The sequence below is a fragment of the Haemaphysalis longicornis genome, unplaced genomic scaffold (genome assembly GCF_048455015.1).
Source record: "Haemaphysalis longicornis isolate Haplotype H1 unplaced genomic scaffold, Haemaphysalis longicornis Haplotype H1 scaffold_6, whole genome shotgun sequence".
Classification (NCBI taxonomy): Eukaryota; Metazoa; Arthropoda; class Arachnida; order Ixodida; family Ixodidae; genus Haemaphysalis; species Haemaphysalis longicornis.
The window spans coordinates 137,186,087-137,212,283 of record NW_027526407.1 but is presented as its reverse complement, the minus strand read 5'-3'; the positions used below and the strand labels follow the sequence as shown (position 1 = coordinate 137,212,283).

General features: G+C 48.8%; 1 long non-coding RNA gene across 1 annotated transcript in view; it reads right to left on the bottom strand.

The window, feature by feature from the left end:
- Window positions 1–1,368: 1,368 nt before the first annotated feature.
- LOC144141951 (uncharacterized) overlaps window positions 1,369–26,197 on the bottom strand; it is a 66,755-nt gene continuing 41,926 nt past the window's right edge. The window contains exons 2-3 of the long non-coding RNA XR_013316771.1: window positions 24,305–24,388; window positions 1,369–1,542 (exon numbers count right to left, since the gene is read on the bottom strand). This is a non-coding gene — a long non-coding RNA (uncharacterized LOC144141951). The remainder of the gene's footprint in view (window positions 1,543–24,304; window positions 24,389–26,197) is intronic.

Below are 26,197 nucleotides of genomic sequence, written 5' to 3'. Positions count from 1 at the left end.
GGGCCGCGCATATTTGTTTCGGACCAATAAAATAGTGCATAACGCCATTCGGAAATGTTCATAAATACCGCATTTCACTCAGGCTCATGCGGGTTTAGCCTCACGTATTCTAATGTGGGCACAGCCTCACACAAGTTCATGGGGTTTCCGCCAAAGTTGGTGTTACGGGGGTTCAGCTTTTTTGTCGTCTCATTGAGGCTCGAGTTAAGGTTCCAGGTGCACACTTACACTGAGGGATGAAGACCCACCAGGTAGTATCTACCTCACACGGAAGTCTATGCACTCTTCTTCTTGTCTCAGCAAGTAGCACCCGGGCATCATATACTTATGTGCCAGTCTGCACACCTTTGTGGTAGGAATACACCTCACGGAAGCCACTCCAGGATAGCGATTGAGAACCAATCACACGCTGATGTCACCAGTAATCAACGCCCCCATTCGCTCTCTAACTAGTGCTTGCCACCAACAATAATTAGTTTAAGCTAACATAACGAGAGCTGCGGCTCTTGTGGAACTTGATATATTTTTTGTAACTGGTAAAGTTCGTTTCTCTTTACCTGGAGTCGTTTGCAACGTACACCTGCATTCCTACGTCGACCACTTTGTCGCCTACAATTCTACTCCTTCCACACGGAGAGGCTGAGCAACCTCTTTAGAGGACGGCATTTTTGCTATGCCCCGGGTCATTTATTGATAAACGGGGAAAATGTTCCGTGACTGCATATTACGGTTTCTCAACATATGCCTAATTCGTACTGTCTTATTCGGTTTCTTCAATCACTTCACCTTCTTGTTCCATGTCCGAATCGCCTACGTCGATTCCGTCTTCCTATCGTTGCCGTTTTTCCGGGCTTCAAGCTTACGTGCCATGTTTAAACTACGTCCGCCTTCCTTTATTTGAATATTATTCGTTGTTTTGAGAAAACGGCTCAGGAGGCCATTATTTCTTAGTAGACCAGTTTATAACGCATCCGAATGAATATTGCACTGGTATTTCAATTCTTTTTTAGGAAATACAGTAATTTTTCGATAAACGCTTCTCTTCAAACAGGTACTCCTAGCCTGCAAAGCCCGTCGTTTTGGCTATAAGAAAAATCCGGACCGAGTGATCGCGCGTTGCAGACAAAAATTATCTGTGTTGTAAAGAAAAGATCAACATGCGCGTGGTATCAAATTAAAAGTTTCTGCCTAATTTGTTATTTGCTGAAGAAATAAGTAGGAGACATTATCACCTCTCCTCTATAGCGGCCAGAATATGTGTTCGAGAGCTAAGACATTTTTATTGCTGCCAAATTGGATGCAGAAATTACATTTTTAATGCAATATTGTTCGACGTGTTTTCTCAAACAGCGTTTAAATAGTGTGCCCAATTACAGTCCTGGTATTTCTTTTTCCCCGGGGAATTCAATTCAATAGTGCAGTTTTCCGAGTCGATTCTGTGTTTAGCGAAGCCGCAATTCTCATTGTACAAATCCATGCACGATGGTAAAATATGGCATTCCGCAATTCCTTGAACACGCAGTTCACACCACAGCACGATACCTGAAAATTGAGTTGTCGTGAGTCAATCAGAACCACAACAAAACACACGCGTAACTCTGACATACAAAAACACGCCTCTAAAAAGATAATGGGAAAATAAGCCCCAAGAGACTTTTCAAATATGCTACATAGTCTAGCTTCATGGGCTAGTAACTCAAAGACACAAATTTTATTTCAAGGCATTCCCTTATGCATAACGTAGCAGCCTTATCTTCGAAAGTTCGAATCTTCGAAAGTTCCCCAGAATAAACAAAAAATTTCTCTGTCTGCGAAAGCTGCCCCTAAAATAGTCCTTAGCTTAGAAAATACAGACATTTCTGCCAAACAATATTTGCATCGGTACGAAGATCTAAGAAGAGAACTACTCTAGTGGTTTGTGTAGCGCGAACGACCCCAGCGCCCATAATATTACGGCCAATCAGATTTTATATTTTATCGGAAAAAGTTGCTGAACAGGGGAAATATCTTCTACGAGCTTAGAACAAAGAAAGGCGAAACACCTTTGACTGTATCTTGTTTATTCGCTTTTTTCTTCTTCATGGATATCCGCCAGCGCACAAAGCATGGCGGCAATATGGCTTGGCAGTGAAGGCAACCTCGGAAGGCAAAGGGGAGAATATGGTAGGTCATTGAAGCTGATAAAGAATTTGGAAAGACAGAAAAAAAGGGGAGCAAAAATGCCCGCCGGATGGGATCCGAACCCACGACCTCCATAATACCGCTCTGGTGCGATGACCACTACGCTACCGGCGGGACAATTTCCCCCTCCACTTTCCGGGGTATTTATGTTCAGGTATTTTTCTTTTCCGCGCTTGGGGGCGGTAGCCAGTGACTTTGGAATACTCGGGGTGAAGGGCACCTTCTTTTTAACCTCCGCGACGTGACTCAAGAGTCTACGACATGTCGAGAGGGGTCGACCACCGTTGAACCCTCTTAAGCTCCCTATGGCAATTAAGACTGCCCGAACAGAGGCTCTCGTTATGCATGTAGCGAATCAGAATAGGAAATGAGGGGTTCGTTGAAAATAAGACAGAAATAAGGGTTGGCGGTAAAGAAAACCTCAGGAAGCAAAGGGGAAAATGTGGTAGGTCATTGAAACAGATAAAGAATCCGAAAAGACAAAGAAAGTGGAGAAAAAATGCCGGAAGTGGAGAAAAAATAGTCCGAGTGGCGGTGGTTACCACCCCCAAGCGAACGAAAAATTCCCCGAGGGGAAAAATGTGAAAGTGCGAATGCACGAGTTGAATTTGCGCGGTTCGGTGATGTTCGCGAAAGAGAGATCACACACACACACACAACTACAAAGAAAGAAAGATGCTTTTATTCACAGACACCTATTTGTGTTGTCGTTGTACTTGATTGCTAGAGCGGATCTCAGCTTTGAAATTTCGTGTCAGTACTCCTCTGAGCAGGTGCATTAGCCCTTCTCACGCCCGATACTTGGCCAATCCCCCACGTGGGTATGTGCCATGTCAGCGGCCAGGCTGCGCGCGCCCATCTCCACGTGCGCGGACATCGCCGGTGGACGCAGGTTCAGGATCGCTTAAGAAGTGCATTCGCACTTAAAAAACCACCGTAGAGTTATTGGCATCGTCCGGGGGGTAGGGCACCGCACACCCTCACTGCACTGGGGGACACATGGTTCGTGGCATAGCTCAGTATTGCGGGTCTTGAGTCACTAAGCACTGTAGTGCACTTTGGGTTCGTGATGGCTAGCGCGATGGCTAGCTCTTCTGCGTGGTGGGCGTCTCGGGCTGTAAAACTTCCTGCAGTGTACGTCTCTCCTGACGCGGCTGCTATCACTACCGCGGCGTAGGTATTAGGTCGGTTGGGATACTTCGCGGCGTCAACGTAGTAAGCGCCGGTGTCTGCAGCGTGTGTAGCGGTAAGCGCCTTCGCCCTGGCGAGTCGGCGTTCTTGATTATGCTCCGGGTGCATATGTCGGGGAACCGGAGGCACGTGGAGGCTGCGCAGTAGGCTCTGTGGCAGGGATAACGGGACGTTGTTGTCCTGTGATTCTTGTCTGTGGTAGCCAATGCGCTGCAAGATGTAGCGTCCAGTGCGGGTCTGTGACAATAACTCTACGGTGGTTCCCAGCGCATCCGCGGCGCGCTTGATAGTCCGGCCTCCTCCCCTAAGTCGACCCAGCCTGTGGAGACGGAGCCACTCATCACATACGGGGACATCCTCGAGTGGTACCGCATTAATCGCCGGACTCTCCCGCCACCTCACCCGAAATTGACAAGAGAAGAATCAGTGACATTTAGACAGCTACAAACGAACTCGCTATTAACCCCGGTGTTAGCCAAGCACATGTGCCCTGAAGTGTATGTAAGTGATAACTGTGTATTGTGTAAGAAGGAGAGAGCCACTGCGGCTCATATCCTATGGAACTGCGAAGTGAATCCAAGCAAGGCCAACGCAGCCACAGTGATCCCGCCGCAATTTATGGACGCGGCGAGAAGCAAGGACTACAACATCCAATTTCTGGCCGTCCAGCAGGTGTTGGCTGCCCTCGAACGCCAGCGACCCGAACGTGCTACCTCCTTCGGAGGTTCAGCATTAAGAGGTAGCAGGCGACGTGCGGCAGACCGACGCGACGTTTAGGCCACGTCTCATCTGCAGGTCTCAATAAAGTTGTTTCCTCCTCCTCCTCCGCACTTAAAAAAACACCTGAACATAATTACCCCAGAAAGTGGATGGGAATAATGCTCCGCCGGTAGCGTAGTGGTCATAGCCCCCAGCCGGTGCTCTGGATGTCGTGGGTTTGGATCCCACCCGGTGGGCATTTTTTCTCCACTTGCTTTCCTTCCAAATTCTTTATCTGTTTCAATGACCTAACACATCCTCCCCTTTGCTTTAAAGGCTTTCTTGACTGACAACCCTTATTTCCGTCTTATTTCAACGAACCCCTCATTTCCTATTCTGATTCGCTACATGCATAGCGAGGGCCTCTGTTCTGGCAGTCTTGGTGCCACCGGGAGCTTTAGAGGGTTCGAAGTTGGTCGCCCGCTCTCGACATGTCGTAGACACTCGAGTCACTGAGGATGTGGTAGGTCATTGAAATAGATAAAGAGTTTCGAAAGAAAGAAAAAAAGTGGAGGAAAAATACCCACCGGGTGGGATCCGAACTCACGACCTTCATAATACCGGTGTGGTGTGATGACCACTACGCCACCAGTGGGGTTATTTTCCCCTCCACTTTCTGGGGTATTTTGGTTAGGGTATTTTTGTTTCCTGCACTTGGGGGTGTTAGTCAGCGCCGCTGGGACTACACAGGGTGAAGGGGCCCTTCTTTTTATCAACGGGGCCGTGACTGGAGTGTATACGACATGTCGAGAGTTGTCGACCACCGTTGAACCCTCTTAATCTACCTTTCGCACCAAGACTCCCACAACCGAAGCCCTCGATATGCATGTAGCGAATCAGAAATAAGAATTGAGGGCCTCGGTGAATTCAGACAGAATAAGGGTTTGCAGTCAAGAAAACCTCGTAAAGCGAACGGGGGAATGTTGTAGGTCATAGAAAAAGATGAAAAAATTTTCAGTAAGAAAGAAAGTGGTGGGAAAATGCCCGCCGGTTGGGATCCGAACCCACGACCTCCACAATTCCGGTCTCGTGCGATGGCCACTACGCTACCAAAGGGGCCGTTTTCCCACCAATGTCCATCCGCAGGGGGCACACGTAAAACACATTCTTAGTTCATCCCTGTATGGATCCGTCAGAACCAGTCTCCCTACACACTGAATACCTTATTGTACACATTTCCCTTCCTTTTGAAACCGTGATTGTCTAGTCTTCCGCACTTGCAGCCCATGCCAGGTATGTTGCCCCGTGTGGAGCAACTACGTCTGCTTCCTTGTAAATACGACCCCTTCCTCTTTCTCTCCCTCTCTCCTTTCTCTTTTTTTGTTTTTTTTTGTAACATAGGCTTAGCCACTGCAAGCATACTCTCCGGTTTCGAAACATCTTCCGATACTTCTCTCAGTTTTCTGCAAATCTATTTAAGATATGTGTTCTAAATGTTTGTGACAGCAATATCATAGAACTGTACCCTGATGAAGGCAAGTCCCGTTGCCGCTACGTAAGTAAACGTTCCTTGTTATTGTTCTTGCTGTGTATCCGACTTTTATACTATCCCTGCACGGTTTGTGAGTTTTATTTTTCTCTCTCTCCCTTTCTCCCCTCTCTCTCTCTCTCTCTCTCTCTCTCTCTCTCTCTATATATATATATATATATATATATATATATATATATATATATATAATTGGTTAACGCACCGCACCGGTTATGCGGAGATGTGGGTTCGAGTCCCGCTCCCGGAAAACGGCGGATTTTTTCTCGACTTATATTTTCGCTTATTTATCAATGAATCAAAGAAACGTGACAAGCACACGTCATTCGGCCCTATTATATATTTCGAAAAAAGCCGAATAGCACTGGCAATGACGACTGCAACCTTGATATGCATCTTTACCGAGTCCCTCGTCCCGTATCTCTCTGTTCTGCTACATGCATTACGAGGCACTGGCTCCAGCAGTTCGGATATGCCAATTGCTAACCCCGACCTCCGACCACGTTCTACGTGGCGGCCGCTGGGAAAGAAGACGTTCTACGTCTCCCGCGGTAGTCGAGGGGCGGCGCTAGTTGACCGGCCTCAGAGCTCTTGTAAATATAAACCCCCGCTTTAAAAGTCGAGAGAGAAGCCGCTGTGGGGATAGCGTAATTGGTTAACGCACCGCACCGGTTATGCGGAGATGTGGGTTCGAGTCCCGCTCCCGGAAAACGGCGGATTTTTTCTCGACTTATATTTTCGCTTATTTATCAATGAATCAAAGAAACGTGACAAGCACACGTCATTCGGCCCTATTATATATTTCGAAAAAAGCCGAATAGCACTGGCAATGACGACTGCAACCTTGATATGCATCTTTACCGAGTCCCTCGTCCCGTATCTCTCTGTTCTGCTATATATATATATATATATATATATAAATATGTGTATATATATATATATTCCCTCATTTTCCATTTTCTGATTCGCTATATATAAATATATCTATATATATATATATATGTATATATATTGTGAATGCGAAACCCGACAGCAAAAACTGGACGCGCGTTCAGCGGGCAATCGCCCACGAAGGTGGTGCAGCCAAGCCAAGCGGGGAAGGAGAGAAGCAAGCGGGAGCTCGGTAGATTAAAGCGTTCAAACATGCATACTCTTCGCAGTTTCTCACAATGGCTCAGCCGACAAACTTCCAAAGCACAGGCCACCCCGCCTCCGCAACCCATCTCCCTCGCGGCGATCCGGCCTCAGGGACTGTACTTCGAAGTTACAGAGTCGTTCCATCTATTCAAGCGCCGTCAGCCGAAGGCAGTGCGCAAGGGGAGAATTGAGTACCAACACGCACGCCGCCTAACGAAGCTACCACCGCTGATCTTCACCCCGTCATCGAGTTGACCCGACGATTTGCAGTCTTCACCGGTTTAGTCTCAGCTTCGTTCCTGAGTTGGCCGACTACATCTTTGGTGGATGCCGGTGCCGTAGATTCACATGGCTTCAGCGACAACCCAGTGATCTGACTGCAGGAAATATTCGCCTTTGCCGTTCTCCATCCGAGGCCTTAAAACGTCAAGCTATCATTCGCGGAAGCTCATCTGCCCAATGATGCCAGAGCGTGAAATCTTTATTACGGGCACTCATACTCGACCTGGGTAAGCTGGAGTGAGGCACTGATAGCCACGTTTGGCTTTTTTCCGAGTGCTTATAACGACCGCCAGATGAAGATTCGTGCTCGCTGCCAAGGACCTGACTAGGTAATTGCCACTTACAACTATGATAAATTACGCCTGCTCACAGCCTGTAACCTCATTTGGGAGTCTCCTCCTGCGAGGAAATATATCTTAGATGGCCTGGCAGACCCTGTTCATGCTGCAGTTTTGACCATGCAGCCGTCGGATTTGCTCCGAGAAACGTTCTGCCATCGGGCTGCAGAACTGGAGGAAGGTGGCACTCGGTGGCATTCCACCGCTACTACGTTGAGTTCTGCACCGAACGGCCGGTCAACGTCAAAGGAAGACGTTCTTCATCCCCACGAATACTTTTCGTGCCGGCGCCCTGGCCATAAGAGCAAGACTTGTCCGGCGCCAAAGCCACAGGCACGCTAACAAGTGCCTCCCCTGGGTCAAGTGCATATAGAGGGGATCGGCGACGTAGCGGCACTGGTTGACAGTGGGGCTGAGCGCACTGCCATCCACAGACGCCACGCCCATGACAACGTTATGAAGCCGTGGACACAGCCACCGCTACATGGCCTCGGGGGCTGTGCTTTGCCCGTAGGAGCCCTTCACTTGACCATAGGGATGGGGGCTGGCGGCAGGTCTTTCACGGCAGTCCCGGTCTTTGAGGACCTGCCAGCAAATGTCATGCTGGGAGCAGACTTCCTTCTTTCAAACGACGTGGAGGTACGCATGGAGCGTGGGCAAGTCCAACTGTGTCCCACTACAATCAGACAGTCCCTTCCTGCCATTGATGAAGGTGAACCTGCCTTTGCGGATGCTCTGTCCCGTTTGCTGGAGTGGCACAAAGCTCTTTTCACATACGACACAGCGCAACTTCCCGGCACTAACCTCCTCGTACACACAATACCAACAACCGATCTCCCGCCAGTCTGTGCACCGCTAGGTCGCCATGCTGAAACGGAGCAAACCGTGAACGACGAGCAGGTCTTTGAGATGCTCAACGCAAGATTCATCAGGCACTCGTCCAGCCCTTGGGCTGCTCCCATCGCCCTCGTGCGCAAAAAGGACGGAGAGAAGACAATGCAAGACAGCCTTACGTGCCCGGGCAGGACGTTTTCAATTTACCGCATGCCATTCGGATTTCGGACGGCGCCCAGGACTACCCAAAGGGCAATGAATTCGGTCCTGGGGTCACCGAAAAACCAAGCTTGTGTCGTATATTTGGACAATATTCTTGTTTTTGGGTCAAAACGCAAAGAGCACCTCCGAAATCTCCGAGCACTTATTAACATGGCTGTACGAGACTTGATTTTGACTAAACCATTACACATGCCGAATCGGGGCCACCTGCATCCCCTACCTGGGTACAGGATTTCCACCGATGGGACAGATCCGCTTCCTGGACGAATCACGGCCGTGGTTAACTATCCCACGCCATGCTGCCTAAAAGATGCGCAATCATTTCTTAGCGTTGCCTCGTACTTACATAAATTCGCCCCTGACTTCGCTTCTACAACTGCACACTTTAAGACCTTTCAAGGAAAGACGCAACGTTTGTTTGGGGTGCTGCTCAACAAGATAAGTTTCATACGCTCAAAGAGCAGCTCTCCCGTTGCCCGGTACTAAGCCATTTTAAAAGAATGAGGCAGAAGTGCACACCGATGCCAGCCAGCTTTGCTCGGGGCTGTGCTTATGCAGCGCGATACAACAGGCAATGAACACATCGTGGCTTACGCTAGCCGAAAGCTTTCCGCCACCGAGCGGCATTACCACTCGAATGAGCTGGAGTGCCTCGCCATTGTCTGCAGCGTCGAAGACAAATTCGGAATTACTTGTTCAGCCGCGAGTTCAGGGTGATGAGGGCCAACGCCGCAATGACGTGGATGTTCACTAACCGCCATCTCAAGCACAAGTTTGTCAGGTGGATTTTTAGTCTGCAAGAGTACACGCACCACGAAAGGCATCGCCCAGTGGCGTTGAACCAGCTCGCTGACGCGCTCTCACGTCATCCCACTGGTGAAGGCTCGCAGTTCCGACTTGGGGATAGTTGGATCCTTGGAAAGGAAGACGATCGTAAAGTACAGCGTGAATATCCCGACATGGCTGCCATGATTGGTGTTCTGAGCACCTCTTCAGGAAACCCAACTTTCGTTGTTCGCAACGGAACACTATATTGACACATGCAATGGCGCAATGCGAGTCGCACCAGCCCGTGAATAAATGCATCTTTCTTTCTTTGTAGTTGTGTGTGTGTGTGATCTCTCTTTCGCGAACATTACCGAACCGCGCAAATTCAACTCCTGCATTCGCACTTTCACACTCTTCCCCTCGGGGAAATGCGGGGAAATTTTTTGTGTGGTTTTAGGCACGAGTTCGCCGCTAATGAACGTCGTTTGGTTAATTGCATTCATTTTTCGCGAAAATTGTGGTCTAGGTACGGAGTAGACTGCTGTAAAACCTCTGCATGCACCGAACGACAGTCCGACCCGACGGCCGACTTCAGCCAATAAGTTGACGCCCGTCCATCAGCGGGGCAGTCGCCGGCTTCGAGGTGCCAAACCTGAGTTCGGGCTTCTACCCGCCGCAACAAGCGGAGCGAAGGCGCATACGCTCAGCTTGGCCACCATGACTACCGATAGCAGCGCGCAAGCTCAATTCGTCCTTCATCAGCCACGATTGCCACAAGCTTTCCACGGCGATCTTTTTGAAGACGCCGATAACTGCTTGAGCCACTTCGAACGCATAGCCGCTTCAACCCGTAGAACTACGCCACAAAGCGGACAAATGTCAATTTTAGTTTGGAGAAAGGCACTCGAACATGAATCGACAGCAGGGACGGTAAGATGAGCACGTGGCAGGAATTCTGCAATGAGTTCTTGCGAGCGTATGCCAGCCTGGATCGTCGGGAAAGGGTCGAGCACGCGCTGCGAACTCGCGTGCAGCTACGGAACGAAAGCGTCAGCATGTGCGTAGAGGAAATGACGTGCCTCTTCAGGCGAGCGGACCCCAACATGGCACAGGAAACGAAACTGTGCCACCTTACGCGTGGCGTGAAAGAGCAATTGTTTGGCTGCTGCCTTCTACGGAAAACCCCGAAGACCGTCGCCGAGTTCATCTCCGAGGCATCCGCTATAGAAAATACCCCGCGACAGCGCTCCAAATTCTTTGAGCGTCAAGTTCTAGCCGCAGCGCAGGTGAATGCTCCTAACGCTGCCTTTGGTGGCAGCATCGGTGGTCTTCGAGTCCACATCCGGTCCGTTATCCGCGAGGAGCTACATAAAATCCCTTGGAACGGCACCAGAGCCTACCGCAGGGACCACCGTGAGCATTGTACAAGAGGAGGTGCAGCAAGCCTTCAGGGCTTCGCCAGCCTCTGAAGATGCGGCACCGGCACAGCCCGAACCTGTGCAACTGACGTACGCTCAGACCGTGAAACGTCCACTCCCCACCACTTTATTGCCGCCGCATCCTATGTCGCGAGGTACACTGCCGATTCGAGCGTCCCTCTACTTCCCTGAACGCCTACGCAAAACGGAAATGTGGCGCACCCCAGACCTTCGCCCGTTGTGTTACCACTGCGGCGAGGCCGGCCGTGTCTATCGTCAGTGCCCGTAGACAGAGCTCGGTTTGCGGCGTTTTGCAATCGACGCCCCACGACTTAGACCTGGCCAACGGCTCCTCGATATCGAGGACTACCTGAAAAGCCAGCGCGGACAACTACAGACGTCTCGCCGTCCTTCCCGATTGCCATCTCCACGTCGAAATTCAATGAGCCATGCTGGTACCAACATTGCGCGATCACCAAGTCCCATCGGGAAAACTAGACGCAGCGGCCTTTGACGCGGGGTCGCTGACGGCGGAGACGATCAAGAGCTTCCATCGTTAGCTTTGTCGCCGCATAGTGCGAGGATGACGACAGCTGCCGACGGGAAAAACACGTCCTTAGATATTTATGTTGATATTGACGGTTCGGGAGTGAACGCTTTTATAGACACTGGCGCCGACTACTGCATTTTAAGTGGCAGGTTGGCGGCGATTTTGAGCAAGGTGACGACGCCATCGACAGGAGCGCAAATTCGAACCGCAGGAGGTCATATCGTTACGCTGTTCGGCACGTGCACGCCCCGAATTAAAATTTATGGATCAGAGTTCGTCGCAAGTTTCCTTTGTCTGCGAAAATGCTCTCGAGAACTAATTCTGGGTATGGACTATCTCCGGGAATACGGGGGCGCATTGACTTCCGAAAGCGGCGGGTCTCTGACTACGGAACTAGCGACAGGGGAGAACGACGGTGACCGCCGGCTACTCATTCGCATAACGAACGATGTTGTTACCGTTACCATACTACCTCGCTCAAGCGTCTTTTTTGTGGTTTTCTGTGATGAAATGCCCGAAGGTGAACAAGTCGCTGAGGGCAATCTGTCGCTCCTCTTCATGCACGGAGCATACATCGCAAGAGGCGTCGTGCAACTGCAGCAAAGAAGAACTTGTGTGCTTCTGACGAATTTTAGCAACGAGCACCGGCATCTTTTTCGGGATACTGCAGTAGCCGACATTCAGAAAGTTACACGGGCAGACGGCTGTTTCGCGCTTGAAGAACTCGCGACGGTAAACAATGCAGAAAACCAAGACGCGCATTCAACCGAAACTATCGACATCAATTCTCACCTTTGGGAAGATCAGAAGAAACTGCTACGACAACTGTATTGGTGTTTCAAGACTGCTTCTCTCGTTCATCGAAAGTTCGCCGAACCAAAATGAAAAAACACCGCATAATTACGCATGAAAATACCAAACCCATACGGCAGCAGCCGTATCGGGTATCTAACAAAGAGCGAGAAGCTATTCAAAAGCAAGTAGAAACAATGCTTGACGAAGACATCGTTCCGTGATTTAACAGGCCATGGTCATCGCTAGGTGCCCTGGTAAAAAAAAGGATGGGACTATACGCTTTTGCATCGACTACAGCTGAACCGTGGAACCAAACAAGACTTCCATCCCCTACCACGCATACATGACTCTTTGGACAGACTTCGCCGGGCGAAGTACTTTGTGTGAATCGCCTTGAGAAGTGGCTACTGGCAGACCGAAGTCGACGAAAGGGACCGGGAGAAAACCACTTTTATTACGCTGGATGGGCTCTACGAGTTTAAGGTGGTGCCTTTCGGCCTCTGTTCTGCCTCAGCCACATTGTAAAGAGTGATGGACACTGTACATACCGGTCTCATGTGGCAGACATGCCTTGTGTATTTAAACGACGTCGGAGTTTTTTCCACCACGTTTGAGGACCACCTCTCCCGGCTGAGACAAGTGCTCGAGGCAGTGCCAACGCCTGCCCTTTCGCTAAAACCCGGAAAATTCCACTTTGGATTTATAGAGCTAAGGTTCCTGGGACATAACGCCAGCGCCGAAGGGATACGACCAGAACAAAAAAAAACAGCTGCCTTTGCCTCTATTACCGCACCTCGGAATAAAAAGGCTGTCCGGCGTTTTCTCGGCCTCTACGCCTACTCTGCTCCGCCATTTTCTTGTCCTCTCCGAAATTCCTAAGCCACTTATCCGGCTGACAAGAGATGACGTTCCGTTTGGTTGGTGAGATGAGCAGCAAGAAGCCTTTAACAAGTTACCCCGACGCATGCAGTCATCTCCTCTGCTGGCGCGTTTTGATAAAGACGCAGAAACTGAGCTTCACACGGACGCCAACAAATCGGACTGGGTGCTGTGGTCGTGCGACGGCAAGAAGGCCATGAGAGAGTAATAGCTTACACGAGGCGTACCCTTTTGTGTGCCGAGACAAACTGCTCCACAACAGAAAAGGAGTGCCTCGCAGTCGTGTGGGCAATTACGAATTTTCGCCCCTATCTTTACGGCAGGTCATTTAAAGTGATCACGGACGGACCATCATTCCCTCTCCTGCTTAACAAATCTCACGGATCCATCAGGCCGACTTCCTCGTTGGACTTGACGATTGCAGGAGCTTGATTTGACCATCGTGTATAAATCTGGTCGCAAACACCACGACGCTGACTGCCTATCCCGCAACGCCTATCTCGACTGCCGATCCCACAATACTGCAACTCAGGAAAAAACCCGCTCCACTCTGTTTCGCCTAGTTTATGTTCGTGAGGCTCGGACGATGCTGGACGTGATGCTAGCATGAGAAAGGGATGATGAAATAGATGCAGAAGCTGAACGGTTCACCCAGCGTGCAGAACAAGCCCGGGAGCTGGCACGACTTCGCATCCACCGCCAGCGAGTGACCGACACAACGCGCTATTAATTGCATCGCCGGGAGGTAAACTACACCCCAGGTGACCACATCTTGCTGTAGACTCCAATCCACCGTCCAGGCCTTTTAGAAAAAGCTACTACACCGTTATTTCGGACCTTAAAAGGGGCTGCGACGCCTCAGCGATATAAACTACTAGGTTATTCCAGACGGGACTGTGCGAACTATGAACTAACCGCGAAGTGAAATAGTTGATGTGGTGAGAATGAAACCGCACTTTTCGAGCTAGCCCACCCGGCTGCCGGTGATGTGTACCCTAGTAGAGTGTGATTATTATCCTGCTGAAAAAGTGAATGAGAGTTGTTTTTTTCCTGGCATAGGACTGCCACTTTTGTGCTTTGTGGGATAATGACTTCAAACTCGTTTGCTTCACTTTTTGGTCACGTTGTTCCCCCGCCGGTGTTTAGTAATGTGCTGTCTCATTATGACATTTTGCGCATTCGAGGCATCGAGCCGATGTCTCTTTTTGGGGAGGGGAGTATTGAAACATTTTTTTTCTTTATTTCCCATCTCGGACAGCAACACCAGGTACCAGGTACAATAACAAAGAAAAAAACCACAATAATGCCACCATGCCCCCCAGGGCCGGTGTTGTCATTTAAAATTCCCTAAGCGTTGTGAGAGGTTCAATTTTAGACAACCACTCTGGTGGAGACTTCTTCGCTCTCTGAACTTCAACAAACTGTGACACACTTTCCCCAAAATACTGTCTCGTTGGTCGCGCGTCGACATCGCAATGCAGCCAAGCCATGCGAGAACGCCAAATGCTGTGCAGACCTAACAACATGACACTGTAAATGGTACACCATCCTCTCTATCAATGCACAAAAAACGAATACCGTGTGGGCTAAGTGGAAAATCTTTTTGGAGTGACCGTTGGAGGACATCCCAAAGGAACACTGCGGCCCAACAATAAAGAAAAACATGCTCCACAGTTTCGGGTTGTTTGCAAATGGGGCAGTCGGTTTCCCATGGAACCGAGGGCCCCATTTCATTCATCCAAGTAGCAACTGAAAGTGTACCCGTGTGCAATTTAAAAAAGAAAGTCTTTGCCCCAGGTGTCCAGGACAAGACGTGTTAAAAAGAGTCAAGCGAAAGGGGAGTATTGACACATGCACTGGCGCAATGCGAGTCGCACCAGCCCGTGCCCTTCTAGTCTCGCAGCGGGATGGGGAGCACTCCGAGGCGAGGGGGTCGCGTGAGCACGCGCTGAGATGTCTAGGAGAAGAAAAAGAAGAGGAGGTCACGCGGGCGCAGTTGGGAAGTGGTTCGCAACGTGAACTCCACGCTCGTTTTTTTGTCCTGTTTTGGGCCCACGTTGGCCCCTAATAAGCGTGCTTTGGTTAATTGCATTCGATTGTAAGTTAGAACATCGCCTCGTGTGGTCGAAAGTCGCAAGGAGGAATACCACGTCATTGCAATTCCTGTCGTGTTGAGGGTTGTGATTTCGCGCGCCGTTCATGGCTCCCCCAAGGGCGGACACATTGGGTAGCTCGCAACCCTCCGGAAATTAGAGGAGCGCTTTGGGTGGCCAAAGATGCAAAGCCAAATTCGCTCTTTGGAGCCATTTGTGAAGTTTGCAAGCTGTACAAAAGGATTCTGGGAATTCATCCAGGCTCACTTAGCCACATCGTGCCTCCAGAGGCAGCATTTAACACCATACATAACATGGGGCATTTGCCCACCATGGCTGACGGAAACCGCTGTATCATTGTCGCCGAGGGCAACCTCTAAAAATAGGTCGAGGCCGCAATGTACCCTCCCTAGCTGCAAGTCACGTGATCAAGTTCCTGAAAAATAATTTCCAACGGAGATATGGAATGTCCAAAAAGCTAATATCAGACCGCTGAACGACTTTCTGCAGCCGCGAGCTAGGATCTTTCTTTCGCCGAGCGGAACTCGAACACCATTTTGCATCCTCCTACCACCCCCAGGCTAACGGCCTTACAGAAAGAAATAAAAGACGCTTCAAACACTACTGGCACCGTACATGGAGACCCACAAGGCAGGGGAAGCCGACTGGGACAGACACCTGCCATCCGCTGCTTACTCGGTCAAGACGTCCTTCCAATCTTCAACCGGAAAAACCCCGTATGAAGTCGTTTACGGGCAACTCTTGAGGTTGGACGTCGCGGCCAGTTTGGATACTCCCGTCAAAGTCGGCCGACCTGTCGATCGGTAGGTGCTGCCGCAATATCAGAACAGACGCACGGAGGAGCACCATCGATGCGCAGAGGAACCAGAAGAAATACAACTATTGCAGACATCGACGCGCATGGCTATATGGTGTCGGTGGCTAGGTTTGGTGCAACGAGGGACTCAGGCAACAGGCCAGACGCTTCTACCTAAGTTTCACGGGCCATTCGTCAGCACGGAGCGCTTAGGCACGAATATTTGGCGAGTGGCCACCACCTCGGACACAGCAAACCTTGACAAGCGCAAAAGAGACAACTTCGCTGTCCATATGTCGCGCATGAAAAAAAGATTGGCAAAGCAGACTGACATTTCGCTACGCTTCGGTCAGGCTCGCAGTCATGGCCTAGTGTGAAGGCGAAAACCGGAAGCCAAAAGTGGGCGCGTTCAGCCGGAAATCCTCCGCGAAGGTGGTGTAACTGAAGCCAAGCAGGGATACAGAGGATAAGGAAGCGGGAGCTCGGGGGATTAAACCTTACGTACTTGCTTGCGTATGTATCTCTCTCTCTCTCTCTCTCTCTCTCTCTATATATATATATATATATATATATATATATATATATATATATATATATACATATATAGGGAGTAGTAGAACTTTGAAGATGGTAGAGAACACAAGAGAAGAAAAACATCGAACAAGATAAAAGCACGATTGCGGCCTAAAAGCAAGTTCTCTTTGTTGAAACATAGGCCATATCTATATCTCTCTCTCTCTATATATATATATATATATATATATAGATAGATAGAAAGCAAAAAATGGGTATAGCTTCTAAAAAAGTTGTTTATTGGTCGATATTGCGGTCGGATGCCGACCTTTATCAAGACAACATTTGGTATTTCTCTGCACGTATTTATAAGCTCGTCGTCTAACGATGCCGAAAGAACGAGAGAGATAGAGAGAGAGAGAGAGAGAGAGAGAGAGAGAGAGAGAGGAATTTGGGGAGAAAAGCAACAACAAACACACCCTCTCGGCCAGTTGAGGTAAAGGATAACAAGAAGAGAAATTGGAAGAGAGAGAAAAAAGAGAAAACAAAAACAAGTCTAAACGTGCACAGGGCAGAGAAGAGTACAGAAATTTTTCAAAACGCTGTCTATCTTTCGTCAGCTTGTACAAAGAGTGACAGGGACCACCCACTTCAGAAGGGCGCCGCTCTGCTCAAGAAAGAAAAGCGCAAAGCAGTAACAGGAAGGATCTCACACAATCACTGGGGGCACAGCATTCCAATGGTCACGGACATTACGGGAATGGTTTACACGAAGCGGTCGCAGCCGCACACATGTTTCAGTAACACCAAGCCTACCAAGGCTCGTTAAGAGTGTAGGTAGGATCTCCGTACTGTGGCTCAAAACAAGCAAGGTTCCGCCGACCGGCCGGACGGGCGAGCGGCATTCATCATACATCGGTCTATTCTTCCGCTCTATTCGGTCAGTCGAAGGGGTCGTCCCTGACCATGAACCCGGGGAAGGGCGCTTAAATTATCCTCTACAGGCACGCGGGAGTGGCTCGGGCCTTTTTTGGAGTAAACGACGGCGGGTGCCTCGAGGCTGTATGTGGTATATGCCGCCTGTCCGGACACCCCAGAAAGGAAATGAATAAAATAACAATAGCTTGATTACTTGTTTAAACAACACAGAGACTTACAATTTAGATAGGAGGTTATTCCGCAGCCAGACTTTCAACAGCATGTATAAACGACATAATGCCCGGGCTAACATTCATACCTGCCTATACGGTATTAAATTTGTGAATAATGTAAGATTCACGTTGTTCGCGTTCTCCTCTTGTAGTAGAAAATCTACTCTGTAAAAGTGTAGCTTTGATGGAATCGAACTGGTGGTTTTCGGAGTTAATATGCTGGGATAAGGGTAGATCCCGTAGTGAAGGAACATGTGCGCGATGGTTGTTGAAGCGCATGCGGAATGCCGTGTCCATCTGGCCAATGTATAAATGCCACAAACACCGCACTCTAGTAGGTACACGACATTAGAAGATTCGCAGTCGAGTGTCGCGTGACCTAAATGTTTGAAATTGGAGTTGGGGCTTTCTGCCACCGTGGTTGTCTGCATGTGTTTAAATACGCGGCACCATGCCTTTCCGCATTGGTGACACTCACCTTAGGGTGTCCTCTCAATTTTGGCGTGTACAAGGTAATCTTTAATTTTTTGGGGGCGTCTATATACGACACGAGGAGGGGTGGGGAAGATTTTTGAGAGCCGTTCACTCTGTTGTAGCACGTTGAAATGCTTTTTCAAGATTTTGTTTATGTTCGGGGAGTTGCCCTCGAATGTCAGAACCAGGTTGCCTCTCCCTTTCTGGTGTAGTTCTTTTTCATGGTGCAGCAACTCTTCGCGATCAAGGTTGGCCGCTTTACAAATAGCCTCGTTGACTATGGGTGGTGGGTATTGTTGCTTCGCGAGTACATTGCGCAAGTTTTATGCGTTTGCCTCGAAGTCCTCGGTGCGGGAACAAATTCTCCTAAATCGGTGGGCCTGCGAGTATGGGATACTCGTTTTGCAGTGGCGCGGATGACAACTGTCGAAGTGCATATTTTCGCGAAGCCAAGGACAACGCAGTTGTCTTGAAGGAGAAACAAGTTTATTGGAGCGAACTTGGTGCCTATCGGTAGGTTTTTTGTGCACGGTAGTGATCAATTCTCCTCTGTCTGTATTTATATTCACGTCAAGGACATTGATTTCCGTGGTTGAGTAGGTATAAGTGAATGCGATGCATGGATTGGCCTTGTTGAAACACTCGACGAAGTCGATTAAGTTCTCCTCCGTACCGGTCCAAATAAGGAATACATCGTCCAGAAAGCGGTTGCAAAAAAGTGGCCTGATTTCACGGGTTTATAAGAATTGTGTTTCGAGATCGTTCACAATTATATTAGCGTAGTTGGGTGCCATTCGAGTGCCCATCGCATGCCGCTTATTTGTAGGTAATATTGATCGTGGAATTCAAAGCTATTTAACTCCAGCACTAGCTTGGCCAAAGTTCCAATAACTTGAGGACTTGGAGAATCGTGATCCAGCTGTATGCTATAGGAATCAACCAGGGCTTCAATCCCATCTCGGTAAGGTACATGTGTGTACAGAGAAGTTACATCTGGAGTTACATGAAAGGCGCCATCAGGGATTTTTATGTTGTCGATTTCCCGTAGGAAGTGGTTAGTATAACGAAGATACGCCGAATGGGTGGCGGGTATTTTCGTAATCAGGGAGTCTGTGTAGCTTGATATTGGTTCGGTGAGAGTGCCTCTTCCCGAAATTATTGGTCTACCAGGGTTCCTTTCTTTATGAACTCTAGGCAACATGTAAAACCTTCCTGGAGTTGCGTGTGCTGCAGTAAGTGCTTTACGGAGGCGTGGCTCTATTTCTCACATTTTTTACAAGGTTATTTAGTGTTGTTAATATTTCCTGATGTTGAAAAATTTGATCTGCGTCAAGTTTTTGGTAGAAAAGTTAGTTATTTAACTGACGGTGGCCTTCTTGAATGTAGTCTGGTTTATTAAGTACAACAATTCCGCCCCCTTTATCGGCCGGTTTTATGACAATGTCTGTTCGATCACTCAGTGTTTTAGGTGCTTCGCACTCCTCTCTAGAAAGATTCTGGGCCCCTGGTTTGCGAGCGTTATAAGCTCGCAAAACGTCTCTTTGAACGCCCGCAATGTACGAGTCCAAGTGTTTATCTCCCTCCGATTTCGGCGTCCACTGCCACCCTACATTGAGGGAGGTTGGGGCAGTGCGCTCTTTCGCTGGCTCATCGAAAAAATATTATTCAAGGCGCAAATTCCGTGAAATATTGTCCAGATCTTTTAGCAAGTCAAACTCATTGTATCGGCCTGTAAATTGGTAAAATGTCAGCCCGCGCGAGATTAACGACCTCTCATGAATAGTAAGCTGTACTCCGGAGAGGTTAATCATATTTTCATCTATGATCTTTTGAGTTATTGGTCTTTCTTTCGACTTGCAGGGCCGAATTGAGGGTGTAATTTTAGGATTCCCAGTGTCCGCGTGGTAAAGAGCTGAATTGATTTAAGAAAACGTGTTTGAGTATAAAACTTTATTCCTTGACAATTTTTTTTTATTTTACTCTTCATTATTTCATGTCTTTTTTTTCTCGAAAAGTTGTAGTTCGCTGGCCTCCAGGGCAGAAAGGACAATATTATTCCTCGCACTAAACTCCTCCGCCCTCAGAGACGCGAGTGTATTATCACAATTGTCCACTACGATTTTAGTTACCTGAAGTTATGGGGATTTAAAAATGTCGTTCCCATTTTGTGTTTCACGTTTGTTAAAGGTATGCATCGGTGGTGTTAACGATAGAAGAAGGCCCGGCCCCGGGGGGCGATCCCAGCCTTTTGATATATTTTGGGTGTACGCACATGTAGGTCATGGCGCACCCGCTTGTCAATTGTTTTTCTTATCTTAAAAAAATTCGGCGTCAGCAGCTGATCGCGCGTGTCATCTAAAGGAAAGGAAGTCGGAACTGTTGCACGGCCACGATGTCAATTCATGTAAATGCAACGTGCAGAGCCACAGTGTTTTCGGAGATCGTACCTTTTGACGGCGGGGGTGGCAGAGCTTTTCTCGTTTTCTGGACTGGATTCCAACATCCGCAGTCTCTCGCGCTCGGCTGGGGGTCAGAAGGTTGTGGGCTCGTTGAAGTCCGTTGGTTGAGTTCAGATTTCCCGGGCTTGGGCTCGATCGCCTGCAGGCCTTCCGACGGAGGTGCGCTTGTGGCTGAGAGCCCTGGGTCTGGGCCTTGGGGATGTTCAGGTGCGCTGCTTGATCCGGCGATTGGTTTGGATGGTTGGGGTGCTTTACGAGGCTTTTGGGGTTTTTTGTTGGTACCCTCGGAAGGGACGCTGCAAGGTGTTCGCCTCGGTTTCTGCGTTGAGTCCGCAGACTGTGCCTCGCTCCTTTGTGGGGCCACAGTTGTACGCCCACTCACAGCCGTAAGCCTTCGGTGGGCGTTTGAAAGGGTGACTGGGCTGTGCGCCGGTTCTCTACTGCTTCCGGAGGGACTGTTCGACCTGACCACCTGGGCGAAGGATGGTGTCACTGGCTGCAGGTGGCTAGTTGCACTGGGGCATGTGGGGTAGGCCGTATCGTCCATGTGATGGCTGTTCATGCAGGGGACGTTCGGGCTCGTCGATTGTAGTTGCGTGGTGGTAAGGCGGAGCGCGTGGTCTCTCCAATCTCCGATTTGGGGTTTCCGGGTTCTCAGCAGCAGGTTGTACAGGTTCCAAGAGAGTAGTGATACTCCCGTAAACTTCGAGTGCAACCCATCCGCCGCCAACACCATGCGAGGGGAGAAGTGATGCATAGCGTGATCGAGGTAGAATACGCCGGACATTTCTTTGCACATGTCTACGAGCATGCAGTTGAATGTGTGCGTATTGATCACCTCTACTCTTCTCAAGTTGGGCTAGCGTAGTCTCTCGTTAGGGCCCCAGGGCCGCACCAATGACACAAAAATGGTTCCAATGTCTCGTATTTCGGCATTGATGTGATGAAAAAGGGTACGGTACCTCTGAATTGCTGTCTCAGCTGTCGTCCTCGCGATGTCGTTAGTACCGACGTGGAGGATTAGGAGGGACGATCCTCGTGGCACGAAGTCCAGCAGTCCCCCGACGTCGTCAATTCGGGCCCCAGGCTGAGATATGAACGCTGGGGAGTCCGGGCTTGGCGGGTCGAAGTGCGTATGGAGATGCTTCGTTTGGGATTGACCCACGACGGCACAGGTGGGTGCATGCTGGGGGAATTTCCAGATGATCCGTTTCGTAGAAGCATTGACGGCAGCCATTGCAAGTGATACTTTGGAGAAGGGCTGTCTTAGGTTGCCGTAACAAATAGTAAAACAATGGGTATAGCTTCTAACAAAGCTTTTTATGGGTCGACGTTTCTATAGGATGCCGACCTTTATAGAGACAACATTTTGTATTTCTCTGCACGTATTTATAAGCTCGTCGTCCAACGACGCCGAAAAAAAGATAGAGAGAGAGAGAGAGAGAGAGAGAGAGATTTGGGGAGAAAAGCAACAAAAAACAGACCCCCTCTGCGAATTGAGGTAAAGGTTAACAAAAAGAGAAATTGGGAGAGAGAGAAAAAAGAGAAAACAAAAACAAACCTATACATGCATAGGGGAGAGAAGAGTACACAAATCTTTCAAAACGCTGTCCTCTATCAATCGTCAGCTTGTAGAAAGAGTGACAGGGACCATCCGCTTCAGACGGGCGCCGCTCTGCTCATGAAAGGAAAGCGCAAAGCAGTAACACGAAGGATCTCACAAAATCACTGGGGGCACAGCATTCCAATGGTCACTGACATTACGGGAATGGTTTACAGGAAGCAGTCGCAGCCGCACACACGTTTCAGTGACGCCAACCCCACAAACCAATAGGAAGGCTCGTTAAGAGTGTAGGTACTATCTCCGTACTTTGGCTCAAAACATGCAAGGTTCCGCCGACCAGCAGGACGGGCGGGCGGCATTCATCATACTTCGGTCTATTCTTCCACTCTGTCCGGGCGGTCGAAGGGGTCGTTCCTGACCATGAACCTGGGGGAGGTCGCTTAACTAATCCTCTACCGGCACGCGGGAGTGGCTCGGGCCTTTTGTTGGAGTATACGACCGCGGGGGCCTCGAGGCTGTTTGCAGTATATGCCGCCTGTGCGGAAACCCCAGAAAGGAAATGAATAAAATAAGAATAGCTTGATTACTTGATGGTTACATCGAGGTAACAAGGGTTCTTCGTGGGCTTTTTAAAATAAATAATCGTTCCATTATTTTGTGAAAATAAGGCAGCGAATGGTGCAAGTTTTTTTTATCACATGAGAATTTAACGCAGGCTACCTTTATAGCGGGACGTCGTATTTATTGTACCCAACGTAAAGATTTATTTTGTGTACTTGAATACCTTTTGCCGAAGCTGAACAACGGTGATGTCCTTATTTACCTTCCGGAGAGCCTATATATCTAGCACATGAAATATGGCGTAGTAAGGTGCATAACTGTAGATAGCGTATTAGCGTAAGCGTATCTGTACATGATAACAATAATTTCAAACATACATGCCCTTGTAAACATCTGCGGCCCAAAAGATATCTTTTCGGTTTATTGAGTGCGGCATAACCACGCGAAAAAGAAAACTGGTCTGCTGTACGCAATACACACCTATAACTTTCGAACTCAAATGTATCAAAAATGATACGTAACGACCAATTTATAATTAATAAACTTTCCAAAAGCTTCCGTGAAGAGGATTCAAAAGCCCCAATAATACAGTTCGCTTCATTTGAAATCTCGCATAAAAATTAATATATATATTAGGGTTTCTATTATTCCCAGCTCTTTTGCGCCGATAAGTGGATGGGCGAGCTGGTATGGCTATCCGGCATCGGGATGCCCACCCTGCATAAGATCTTCCCCGCAATCAACTCTCAGCATTATTAAAGGATTATAGTCAAGCGGTAGGTTTCGACACAACAAATTTATCTTTTGTGCTTCGGCACTACATTAAGGCTTTTCAATTACGTTCACGGATTGCTTTCTTTTACGGTTTATTGGCTTAGGGAGTAGGTCAATATCCGCATTCTTCGCTACCAACGTCTTGATCACTGAATTCTAGATCCATTGTCCTATAAGCAGGTATTCATATATTTTGCCTTAACTACACGTATGCAAGACGGCCGATCTATCCCCTGTATACCCAAATTTAGAACTTGTTTATGGACCTAGTAGCTAAAAAAACAGAGCTTTTGGTTTCACAAATGTATTGTCGTCTTTCTGGGCCTTGTTGTCGAATTCACAGCACATTTAAAGGTGATTTATGGTGGGGTCGAATGCGCCGATGAAAAAGCTGGACCGATAACCACAGCATAGTGGTGGGTTCCGGGCTAATTGTTCAACAGTTGGGGATCTTCAATGTGTGTCTGAGTCCACACTCATCCGCGTTTGTGCTTAAGCAGAACACCAACGTTTGTACCAGACTTTGGTGATAAGTGCTGTCACTCTACGATGAATTTCAGTGCTCTCAATTCTATAGCTTTAACTAGTTGCTAAGGCTTCAGCTGTTGTCAGAGCTTTTTACGTTTTGTAGGCATTTAAAGCCCCACATGACAGTTTTGTAGTTCAAATCTGGGTCCTAATGCAGGAAATTGTTGGTCGGTAAATCGTACTGAATTATTTTTTGTGTTGTGGAGCTACAAACTAATTGATATTTCACAGTTCCATCGATTTCGTCCCAATGTTTCGTTCGGAAAATCCCAAACATAAATTACTCGCATTATTTCAAAAAAAATTGTGCTCCGGATTTTTTACATGAACAAATAAAACCTTCAGATTAAAATAAGTCGCGTTTTAAAACAACCTTTTAAACATAGTCCTCTAAAAATAATGAAACATTACGCGTTTCGGAAGTAAATCTTTTTTTCCCTCAGTATTTTATTTGTTACTGAGAAAGTATTCTGTTTATTACAGTTCTCGCGGCAACAACTGCCTTCAGTTTCTGTGGGTTTTGCTCTTACCGTCATCCGGGTTCACTGTAATGAATACTGCGCACACCTCGCCGTCATGAATGGCTATTAAAACCTCTTTCCAGGACTGGCCAACTGTACAGAAACAAATCAAAGTGAGCTTAGGAATAGCAATATTTACCTTTCAAAGTCCCAACGCAATTTAAACACACAACAGTGTTACATTTGTAAACTGAAGGTGTCACGGAGAAAATTCTCAGCATAGAGATGAGGGAGTCGTAACACCCAGGAGCGTAAGGAGTTTTTCGCCATTTTTAGCTTTCTCAGTGTGGAAGAGTGGTAAAGATTGTAACCTCGCTATGTTGCATTACTGTATATTCGGAAGAGAAATATAGGGGATGAGGGATCCCCCGAGAAGGCACATAAAAGAGTCCTCACTTATTACCAGTGCTATTCTTGTACTTGAACGTCTTTGAAAGCGCGGAAAGAGGTAATTGTTGGTTTTTTGATACAGGAATACAGAAAGAAGTCGACCTATCGACCTAAAATCCCACGTTATCAGACGGGAATCGCACCCACGACCTATATATATATTGTGATGACTCGCATCTCCCGGCCGCAACAACGCGCAAGCAGACGACGGAAATAAGCCGACGGTGGAAGAGAAGAGGACGACGAGCGGGGCCACGCGGGGCGCGGAGCAGGAGAAGGGAGTGTGCCGGCAGTGACCGCGGACGGGACAGCGCAAGGATTCCTCTCGGGAGGCGGTTCGAGGGCAGGCCAGGAGCGTTCGCGCGCCGTGCTCCGAGAATCGTCCCGGGAGCTGTTCCGGAACTCCTCTGCTGCAACGAGGAGTGCCTGTTCCCGCTGGCGAGATCCCGAGGCGTGATCCGAGCCGAGGTTCGGAGCGAGGCCTAGAGTGGCCAGGCACGAGCGCGGGCATCGGTGTTCCGACCAGGGGCCTCTGAGTCTTAAAAGGCGGCACCGAGAAAGTGTACCGCCACGTCTCCGGACCACCGGCACCCTACACGGGGAGCGCTCAACACGTACTACCGACGTCATTCCGCCCAGCGTCGAATAGACTAGACGTGAGCGTATCGCCTCCTTTGTTTTCCCCTCCGCTCGAACTTTGGTTCGGACTTCAGTGTTATAGACATTCCTCCGCGTGGCGCGTGTGCTGCTTTTTGTTGCCAATCAGGTCACCAGTTCTTTTCCCCAGTGTTTGTGTGTCCTCAGAAGAATATATGTTTTTTTAGTTGTTCTCGACCCATGGCGTCACCCGTCGTTGATCCTCCTCCGCGAGCCACACGCCCGCCTGCTTAACACGCGGCCTCACAATTTCTGGCGTCCGCGACAGGACTCGAACCTGCAATTCCTTCTTGAGACTAAGCAGGCAAGTGGGTGTGGCAAGCGAGGATGGATCTAGAAAAGTTGATGTCCATTGGGAAGGAGCTAGGACTGTCCGGACCAGCTCTAAAAGAATGGATTGACGAGGAACGCATAAAAGAAAGGGACCGGCGCGCAACTGAACGCGAGGCGGCTAAAGACGCGGCAATACTAGCCCAGAAGACAGAGTCCGAGACCAGAGCGCGCATTGAGGCTGAACGTGCCATGCTAGAACTGAGCCTGCGGCTTCAGGAAGGGTCGCAGAGTTCTAATGATGTGGGAGGCCACACTGCGACTAATGCCACACAAGGTGTCCACAGCCCTCACAAGTTCATTCCTGCCTTCAACGAGGATCGAGATGAGCTTGACGCCTACATCCAGCGTTTTGAGAGGGTGGCAACCAGTCAAGGGTGGCCCTCAGACAAGTGGGCGCTGTCCCTACACTTGTGCTTGACTGGTGAAGCTCTTAGTTCCGTGGGTCGCATGTCTTCTGAGGATGCCATGAATTACCCTAAACTAAAGCAGACCCTACTACAGAGGTTCAGATACACCGAGGAG